We start from the raw sequence: 10639 nt of genomic DNA on the forward strand, positions 1-10639 counted from the left end.
CCATTGTAAGAGGCCCACATTTACAGTAAAAATACAGAAGGCAATAGCCAGTCAATGACTGAGAAAGTCCACATTTACTGTTAAGTTTGCCATTCTCAGGAATCAGCTTTGTCACCTGAGGCTCAAACAGAAAATATCTCCCTGGTACCTGTTACTGATTTACACGGGAAATCCTCGCAGTGCAGTTGTAGAGGCATGGCAGCGAATCGCAGAGGGCACAGCTATGGAGAAAAAGAAACTGCATTTAATATTTTCGATTTCTTTGTGGATTTAATGTTGTTATTGGCAACCGTGTGACTGTAGTGCATTTTTGTGTGAGTATGGTGATCCTCCACAGGATGTCTCAATAGTTTTTAAAGGGGTGTAAGAAAGTTGGGAAAGGGGGTGGGGATTTTTTTTCTCTGTTTTGTACCAGAAATCCTGACTGATCTCTTTCAGTTGGGAAATCATAAAAACTTCATGTACTAAGATCAGAAGAACAAACAGGAGCGCTTCCTGCTTCTGTTTAGAAATCCGCATCTTAAGCCAGCAAACTCTGATTCTGATTCTGATATTTTCTTGAGCAATAAAAGTTATTGAGTGATGATATCGCATGCGTCTCATGTTGTACGAGCATTGGACAAGTTTCTGTGTGTGTGTGTGTGTGTGTGTGTGTGTGTGTGTGTGTGTGTGTGTGTGTGTAAAGGAGAGGGAGTCCATGTTCCTTCCATGAATTCTTCTCCGTTCTCCAGGGTATCCTCTGATGGTAAGTGTGAGTAAGCACGTGTGTGTCCAGGATCTGACGCCCAGCAGTCAAGGGATGAATGAAGACTGTGAAAGGTGTGTGCATAAGTTGCTCCAGTGGGTCAAAGGTAACTGCCAATACACACCCACATCCCACCCTGTGTTGGACAATGCAAGGGTGGTGGGCTGGTGATTAACAGGACAGGGCTGTGGCTGGACGAGAACGTGGTCTGTCTCATACCTGGCAGAGCCGGATGTGTTGTGTGAAACGCCTGTGAGCTCAAACGTGTACTTCCCCATGCATGTCTGACTGGGGACATACATCCTGGAGCGACTCACGGAGCCACAAGTTTGAGACGGAGGGAGTAAATGGCGCACGGGAAGGGGTTATTTATAACTACTGACCCCCCCGAATATAGAAAGACACTGCTATCAACTTATCACAGGTTTTGTGTTTTGGCAATATTCTCAAGGCAAACTCGGGCCAACAATGTGTTATAAAATCGCTGACTTGGCAGGGCCTCTGCTGACCAGTGGTTTCAAGGAAGTGACAGTTCTCTGGGCAGCATTACATGGTATGTAGGAGCCAGGATATAAACTGAGGCAGTTCTGTGGGAAAGAAGCACTGAGCATGCTCCGTGACCCCCATTGACCAGCTTGTCCACTTTCTGATGGGGACTTCTCAAGAGGAAGAACCCCAGAGGACATTTCTCTGCTCTGCCTGCTGTGCAGAAAAAAACCCTTTTTTGCTTTTCTCTCTGCATGTTTTTACACAGCAGTTCTCTCAGGAAGGATACGTTTATTTAATTTCTGCTTATGTTGACGCTCGCTATGTGCATCATTTCTTCTAATCGCTGTGTATTTGTCCGGCCCTCTGTGTGTGGACAGAAAGTACAGACAGCTCTGTACAAAGTGAGCAAAACACTCGCAGAGATGCTTCTCAGAAGATCGTATCTTCTTAAAGAGTGTACCCAACCCAAAATTTCCCCGCCCATACTTCACCCTGCTGATGTCACATGCCTGCGAAAGCACTGTGGGACTAATAGCACTGTGACGTCTGCTGAGTGAAGGAGTGGGGTCTGATTTGTGTCACTGGTACAGAGTCACCCATAAGAACAGCAGCAGTGTGATGTCAACGCGTTTACGGTAGCTAGGCCTTGTTATTATTAGACATTCTGTTGCACTTGTTTTTTTGGCTTTGCTTCCTACTCTGGGGTTTGACTTTGGCAGCAAGTTAGAGGTTGTTCTCCCTTCTTTTTTTTATTAGAGCTGTCACTGTGAAAATGCTCTATATCCACTTGTGTGAAAGAAACATAAAAACCGCTAAAAACACTAGAGCGAAAACTGCCTGACTGCACGAGCTGACACAAGGTCCTTCTTTTCCTTCAAACACCCTAAATCTCCCCTTTGTGTATATAAGGGAAGTCACTCCAGCGCCCCGCTTACATCTATCTGTCAGTGATGATGTCAGACAAAGAGGTCACCAGAGGTTATCGCATGACTCTCAGAGCAGTTTGGCCCCTGATGTTCTGAACGCTCCCACGAGACTGACTGCGGTCAAATAAGCCGCTCCACGCTGAGTCAGCGTCCCCCGTTCTCAAGCACAGACACACACACACACACACACACACACACACACACACACGAGGGATGAAGTGGCCCTTGAGCACTAGCAGACCTCCTGATTTGGAGTCTCTAGACTTAACCCTGGATGTTTTCTGTGTGTGTCTGTGTGGTGATTCTCTACGCTACTTTACTTCTCAAGGTCTACAAGGCTTTTTCGTTTGACCTTTGATCTTAATGGGGTGTGACTCGTGAGAGGCTCTGGGCGTAAGTGAGTTCTCTATGGAGCTGATGATGTTTGCCAGGAGCCCTCAGATGTTTAACACCCATACAGCTTGGTAAACTTGCAGAGCGCCCGCGTGGATGATGAGTCGAGCTTCTAAGGGTCATCGAGTTTTGTTGCGTTTGCCCTTTGAAGTGAGGAAAGCCATCATTTACCAGATGAAAAGAGTCTGGAGTGTGGCTCTACAGAGTGTCTGCAGTCTCTTTTTCTAAATATATTTTTCATTTTCATTTTGGAGGATGCTGAGGAACAAAGTCTCATCCACTTTTGTAGTTTCTTATTTATGACACGGAGTGGGTTGAGGTTGTGCAGTGCAGCCACGTATCAATATCTGGGGGCTTAAAAATTAAGCAAACATACAGTAGAGGTGCCAAGAACCACAGTTTCTTCTATGACCATTCAAGGGTAACTGTGAATACCAAGTAGATCCCCAGAGAAGGTTAAAATACACAACTTTTTTTTAATGTGGAAACTGTGTTTAGCCTGGCTAAAGTAGAGCCAGGCGCCCTTTGTGACCTGTTTTTAATTGTATTAAAGTTATGCATTTGAGTCCTTGACTTTGCACACGGATGCTGACACAGGCAGCTTTAGCTAGTGCACATAATATGGCTGACTCTGCAGATGAATGTTTGAGTAAATGAATGAGAGCATCGATTACAGAGTACAACAGTATGACAAAACATGCAATCCACACTACAAGTGTACATTGCAAATGATGGACATCTCCTATGTTGTATCCTAACATGATAGCTGTTTCTCTTTTTTGTCTTTTATCATTTTGTATTTTCCAAATTTGCCAGAAAAGGTAGGCCAGAGGAGCAAAAAAAAGAAAAAAGAAAAAAGGGAAGAAGAGGCAGGGGAAAAAAAATCCTTTCCCTTTCATGTGTCTCTCAGGCTGTTAATTAGACAAGGAGTGTTTTATGAAGGCATAATCCCTGGGTGTTCAAACTATCAGTACTGTAAAAGGATGCCAGCAGCACAAACAGCGGGCGAGTGGGAGCTTGCGTGAGTCTGTGCTATGTGTGAATTTATGGGGCCTGATCGTAAACAGAGGAACAGTGAGGCGGGTACGATCAAGCTGAGAACACTGGATAAACTGGCGGTGAAGACGCGGCAACATTATTATGTTATTCCACTTTTAGTTTTCCTCTCTTCCTCCTCCTGCTCGGCACGTTTTTGTTCCGTGTTCACCGTACTTCCAATCTTCCAACGTCTCAGGGATCATAAAAAGCTGTTTTTATATTCACGCCTTCACTCACGTTTCCTCCTTAAATTAATACCCGCTCGTACTGTATGCTTACCACTTTTTGTGAGCTTGTGTATTCTAGCCACAAGGTATGGAAAATGTAGAATGAGACGAAGACTCCACTGAGATGCTCTTTGAAGATATGTCTTTATTTTTATTCCTAGGCCAGCCCAGTGTCTTCTGCTCCCTGAAGGCGTTAAACAGATAAAAAGTCTTTTCAGCGCTGCATTTACAGACGAACATGAAGAAATATTTTGACAGTTGGAAAAATGATATTTTTTACCTTCTTATCTTGAGGTAAATGGGAAGCCTTTCCTTTCTTAAATCAGTTGATTAAGAAGGCACAGTCAGGATATTGTGTATTTTCTGAGAGCAGTTTACAAAGCGGAAAAGACTACTGCTTGAGCTGACCAATTTCTCTCTCTGCTCTCACAATCTAATCCCGTCTTATCTGCACAGCCCCTTCCTCTGATTTTCTCTCTTGCTCTCTGTCTCTCTCTCTCTCTATTGCTGTCTCTCTGTAGGTGGCCTTGTCTTGTTGCTCAATCTAGCCGCAGCCATTTGCACACATGCAGACCCGGTAAATCGCCAATACTCCATTACAGGCCAGGTTTCTCATCATGCAGTCTGCCAGGCTTCCTTATCAGCCTACGGAGCTTTTCATCTGACTCTCTGGTCCTCTGCCACACCACCAGGTTCAGTTTAGCCTCCCACCCCGGGAGTGAAGCTATTTAGACAAATTATCTTTCATCTTTGTGGGCGGACGTTTAGATCAGGGTGGAAACGATGTGTAGGTTAGTTTAGTGTACGTTGGACTATTTGGACTGAAAAGTTGTGGGAGACTTTGGTTTGAAGCCCCGCTCTCCCCATCGGGCAGTGTATAGGATTAGCTGATTTTCAAATAACCGGACTTTCCACATCTTCGTGGCTGCTCACAGTGTGTTTGTGTTTGTGCAAAGGGTTGAGGTTAGCTTAACTGTGTTGCACCCACTCCACTGGGTTTCAGAAGGAAGTGTTTATGGTGAGATCCAGATTTTAGACAAGGTTAAGCGGATTTGAAGCCAGTTTCTGTTGAGGAAATGTAAAAAAAGAAAAAGGGAAAAAAAGACCTCTTGGTAATACTGGCGCTAGAGCAAATACCAAATGCTTGGGGCTCAGTAGTTCCCTGTAGTGCCTGGACTGGGTAACTGGGAGCTGCTGATGGAGACAAAAGCCCACAGCTTTGGACCTCATCTGCCCCCAACTGACTGACTCTGCAGGCACTAATTCTCCTGTTAAACCCTGTCAACCCCTGCTCATTACACCACTTACTGGGAAATCTCTGGTGTATACCTCGGCACAAAAATGGGACAATACCTTTGTGGAATGTGAAATAACAACATTGCACTGTGGGAATATCACACAGGGCCTGAGAATGGAGAACTGCTCATTACGAATAACCATGTCCTGTCTGCCTGTGCTGAAAAATGGCCGGTACTATAACCGGCCACAAACACTTGCTGTCACCTCTTTCTGTCTGCTACAATCACCGTGCACTGCTTTGCAGTTGTATGCAGGTGAACTCTTTCATCGGGTATTCTCAAACAGATTTAGAAGTGCAGAAAGACTGCTGCTTGTGCGATTCAGAGGCTGCATGCTTTTTTTAACTCTGAGACCAAACTGCTCATTTCATTGACTTGACAAAACCGTTCCAGTTTTGGTTTTGTCTGTGACCCCAAGCCATGTTTGCACATGTTCACATCATTTCCATTTTTGTGTTTATGGTCTTGTTGAAGAAGTTCACAGACTAGATATATTTCACCCCATGGCTTTGGATGCCATATTTGTGGCTTCACTTCCCTGCTGCATTTGCAGGACCGAGTCTGGGGAATGAGGGATGATCTTTGATCTGGCAACCCCCCTCCACTCCCCATCCCACCCCACCCCTCTCATTCCTCCCTCACTCATGTTCAAGCACACCCCGTAAGATGCAGCTGGTCTGTGAGCTCATCCCTGCTCCAGCAAAGTGTAAATAAACTTTCTCTGTCCTCTCCCTTGCACATCCCAACTCCATCTTTCTGCTTTTGTCGCTCTTATCAGTTCAACCTTTCCTCAAGGAACTCATCTTTCTCCCTTGGTTGCTGATTTGTCTGACATGCTGTCAGCAGGCCCGGTGAATGCTGTTCTAACACACTTTAGAGGTGGCTGTCACTGAGATGAAATGAAACAAGGATGTTAGGTGGCTTGTAGATGACTAATGCAAAAATATTTTGGGGTGTGCACTACAAAAATACAGAAGTAAAAAGCTGAAAACGTCACTCCTCCGCTTGTACCTGTGACTGAAAAAAATTAGTCATCTTTTTACAGAACTTTGCGGTCACATCCATATGTAGGTGTTTCGATAGCGATAAAGGTTACCTAAAGGTTATCTGTACTTTGTGTGAAGCTTTTCCCTTTCTCTTTTTTCCTTAAGTACATGCTTTAAAGATTTGTGTCAGCTAACCTTGAACTTCAGGCCAAAAATGCGTCTCATACCTCCACTTATGGTGGTGGAAGCCAGATTCTGCTGATGAAATCTGCCTTAACACAATGCAGCAGCCCGTAGTGAGGCCAGGAAGGAAGAATTAGCCACACATCCTCCAAAGAAAGCCCTGGCCCCGTTCATCATATCATCACACATAACACATCCGCTTATTCATTTAAGCCTGGTTAATGTGTTACCGTCAGTCAGCCGGCTCCATTTGCTTTTCCACACTCTCTTGCTCGCTAATATTTGGGCATGTTGTTCGCACGGTCCACCAGCACTGACAGATAAGGAGACTCGGCTCCTGCAAAAGGTGAAGGGAATTAATTGTATGATGGCATTAAAAAAAAAGGTTTAGTGCGTAGTAGTGTTTGGCAGTCTTTTGACCTCGTTCGGGGTTTTCTTGATGGATGCAGCAGACAGATAAAACCCATTGGTGGTTTGTGGTTCGATGATCACGGCTCGTTATGCACAATTTCAGTCCTGTGAGTCTTCTGTGTTCTCACAGAGAGAGGCACATATTGTTAGCAGAGACGGGTCTTCCAGCGGAATCTGCATGAATATTGAAGATACTTATATTGTCTAGACGGAGGAATAATCACACGTGGGGCATCGGCTTTTCACCGGAACAACACTTAGTTTTTATTATTGAACTCTCGCGTGCACTCTGCAGCATAACAGGAAGCATCCTTTCAAAATAAAATCACAACAGATGACAACGAGGGCATACCTATTAACTAGCTCAACACCCCCACTTGCACTCACGTTGTCAGCTTTACATGCATTCCAAAAGAAACAGTTTTTCTTTACTATTTGTTTACACTCCAAACATATATTTCTCAAACTTCAATAACTTCCCCTTTGTTGCTGGCTTTGTCATAACATCGGCCACCATCAGACCTGTCGGACAATACTCCAATATCAAATTTCCAGCATTAACTGTTGATCTCACAAAATGATATTTGATATCGATATGCTTACACCTCTGTCTGTTAACAGGATTCTTTGCCAATGCAATAGTCCCTTGATTGTCCTCAAAAATCTTTGGCGGTCTCTTTTGATGCTCATACATGCTTTGCAACAGTTGTGTCAAGTACAAACATTCTTGTGTTGTTGCTGCCAAAGCTATGTACTCTGCTTCACAAGTTGACAAGGCAACAGTTGGCTGCTTCTTTGTTCGCCATGACACCAAAGTACCTCCTTCATTCAGGCTTACGCAGTAACCTGTAGTACTCCTCCTGTCAGTCACATCCGCAGCCCAGTCTGAGTCACTGTGACCTTGTACTCTCAAATCTTTGTCACTTTTCCTGTAGCACAATGTCTTGTCTTTTGATTGTTTCAGGTACCTTAGAACATGTTTCACAGTAGTCCAATGTTCCACAGCTGGTTCTTTGAAGTGCTGTGACAGCTTACTTACAACAAAACTCAAATCTGGTCGTGTGCAAGAGGTCAAGTAAATAAGGCTACCTACTGCCTCTCTGTACATTCTGACATTGTTCATTTTCTCAGCATCATCATTGTAGTTCAACCTTTGTTCACAAGGAGTTGATCTTGGTTTACAGTCTTGCATTTGAAATCTTTCCAGTATGTTTTCTACATATCTCTCTTGTAACATTTTTACACAATCTTGGGTTTGCTCAAAATCAATACCAAGAAAATGTTTGAGTTTCCCCATATCTTTCATTTTGAATCTTGCAGTTAGCATTTCCTTCACAGTTTTCAAAACCCTTTCATCACTGGCTGCAATAATAATATCATCAACCCATATGATCATGATCACTTTTTCTTTTCCTGTTTTCCTTGTGTAAACACAATGATCTACAGGACTCTGCATGAAACCGTTCTCTATCAAATAGTCATGTAATGTCCTGTTCCAGTTTCGGCCTGACTGTTTAAGCCCATAAAGTGACTTTTCCAGCTTGTAGACCAGTTTCTCATCTGTTTTTCCTTTTACTTCATAGCCTTCTGGCTGCTCAACATACACTTCAAAATCTATTGGTGCATGCAAGTATGCGGTTTTTACATCCATCTGATGCAAAATCAGGTTTTCTTGTATTGCACACTGCATCAATACTCTTATGCTTGTCAGGTTAGCAGTCGGAGAAAAAGTTTCATCATAGTCTATCCCAAAACACTGGTTGTAACCTTTAGCTACGTACCGTGCTTTATATTTTTCTGATCCATCACCACTGTTTTTCTTCACATATACCCATCTACCCCCCACTGCTTTCTTTCCCTCAGGTAAGATTGTTAGGGTAAAGGTGTTGTTCTCTTTTAAGGATTGCATTTCTTCATCCATAGCTGCTTTCCACTCTCTAGAGTTGGGTGACCTTGCAGCTTCACTGAATGTCACGGGTGAGTTACTTATCAGTCTGTAACAGTAGTCTATGTTAGTCAGCACTTGATCATCAATGTCTTCTCCTGACTCATATTCATTTAGATAATCTGGTTTCTTTCTTGTTCTAGAAGGATACCTTCTGGAGTTTTCAGTCTCATCACTAAGTGGGATCTGACTGTTCACTTCTGGTTGGTTGTCAGTATCTGGTTCCTGTGAACTGGTACTGGGGCTTTCCCTGTTCACGTTTGGTCTCTCCCTCACCTGTATGTCTTCATCCTCAGATGTCGTATCAGTTTGTGTTTGCTTTTCCTCATTGTGTTTGGTTACAAACTTAACCAGCCTAAACTTTTGCACTTTGGCGCTGTCTGGGAAATAAACCTTGTATGCTGGACTGTTTTTGTCATAGCCTACAAAAATCCCTTTTGTACACTTAGAATCCAGCTTACCCTTGTTTTGCTTGTAAGCATAACACTCACACCCAAACTTTCGCATTCTGGATAGATTGGGCTTCCGCCCAGTCAGCAAAAAGTAAGGTGTCTGCCCTGTCCGGTTGTTAAAGCATCTGTTTCTCACGATAGCCGCTGTTTGAACTGCATACGTCCATAATTCCTTTGGTATGGCACTCTCAATAAGCATGCACCTCCCCATATCAAAAAGTGTTCTCCAGCCACGTTCCGCTGTACCATTCTGGTGAGGGGAATATGGGGCTGAAGTTTCATGTCTTATTCCATGTTTGTTTAACAATACCTGGTAACTCTTTGCCATGAACTCTGTGCCGTTGTCTGACCTGATACACTTTACCTTCCCGAGTGGGGCTGTATCGGCCAAAAAGATTTCAGTTGCTTGCATTGTTTCACTTTTGTTTTTGAGAAAATATACAAATACTGCACCGGAAAAGTCATCGGTAAACAATAATGCATATCTGTGTCCATCTCGTGATTCTGGATCTATCGGCCCTGCTAGATCCGTATGTACCAGCTCGAGAGGTTTCTCAGCTCTCCTGTCAGGGTTTCTATTCCTAGTCTGGACAAATTTTCCCTGAATACACACCTCACAGTTCAAACTTTCTTTGTCAGTTTTCCCTTTGATTTTCATACCTTCAACCACATTTTGTAGCTTCAGAATGTCACTATGATTGCAATGTCCCAAAATTTCATGCCATGTCTGCACATCAAAACAATTATTACACTTATCATCGTACTCACTTACAGTCTCAAGGTAATAAAGTCTGTTGTGCTCATGGATGTGAAACTTTGTACCGTCTCTGTGTTGAAGGACATTCCTTCCTTTCTTAAAGATGATAGTGGCTCCGTTCGTGGTGGCCGCTCTCACAGAGAAGATATTCTGTGGAAATGAGGGAATGCATAGGGCGTCTTTCAGTGTTGTTTTACACTGTCTCCCTCTGCTGTCAATCAAGCACACCTCTGCATCTCCTCTGCCTTCAGCCACTCCTTTACACCTGGTGCCATCAGCTAATTCCACACAGTGCGTTCCCGGCTGGAAGTTGTCATTAAATTTCTTGAACGCTGTTTTATCATTCAGGATGTGTGATGTTGCGCCAGTATCCACCATTAGGCCTTTGGTCCTGATGTCTTGTGGCTGTTGAGGTGCCGCGTAGTCATCGCTCATCCGGAAGACATAGGTGTCGTCGCTCTCTGCGTTGTCGCCCTCCTCCGAGGCTATGCGTGCTTCATCATTCCGTTGTCGTCTCCTGCAAGTCGACTCTCGATGGGTGTTGCTCCTACAGTGACCGCACCACTGTCTGTAGCGGCATGCTCTGGCCTTGTGTCCCCGTTGGCCACACTTAAAACAGACTATGTCTGACATGTCTCTCCTGTGGTCATTAGCAGCTGCTGCGGGTCTCACGCTGGGTTGCACTCTCGCCTTCATGATGTTATCCTCTTGTTCCATTAAGCGCATTTTCTCAGTGTCCTCATAGCTGCGGAGTTTCGTTTTAAATTCCGCAAACTTGATTTCTGATTC

The sequence above is a fragment of the Aulonocara sp. 'chitande type north' Nkhata Bay genome, linkage group LG5, assembly GCF_057382095.1.
Source record: "Aulonocara sp. 'chitande type north' Nkhata Bay isolate Kocher_YH1m ecotype deep benthic linkage group LG5, A_spYH_male_GT1.1, whole genome shotgun sequence".
NCBI classification, from domain to species: Eukaryota; Metazoa; Chordata; class Actinopteri; order Cichliformes; family Cichlidae; genus Aulonocara; species Aulonocara sp. 'chitande type north' Nkhata Bay.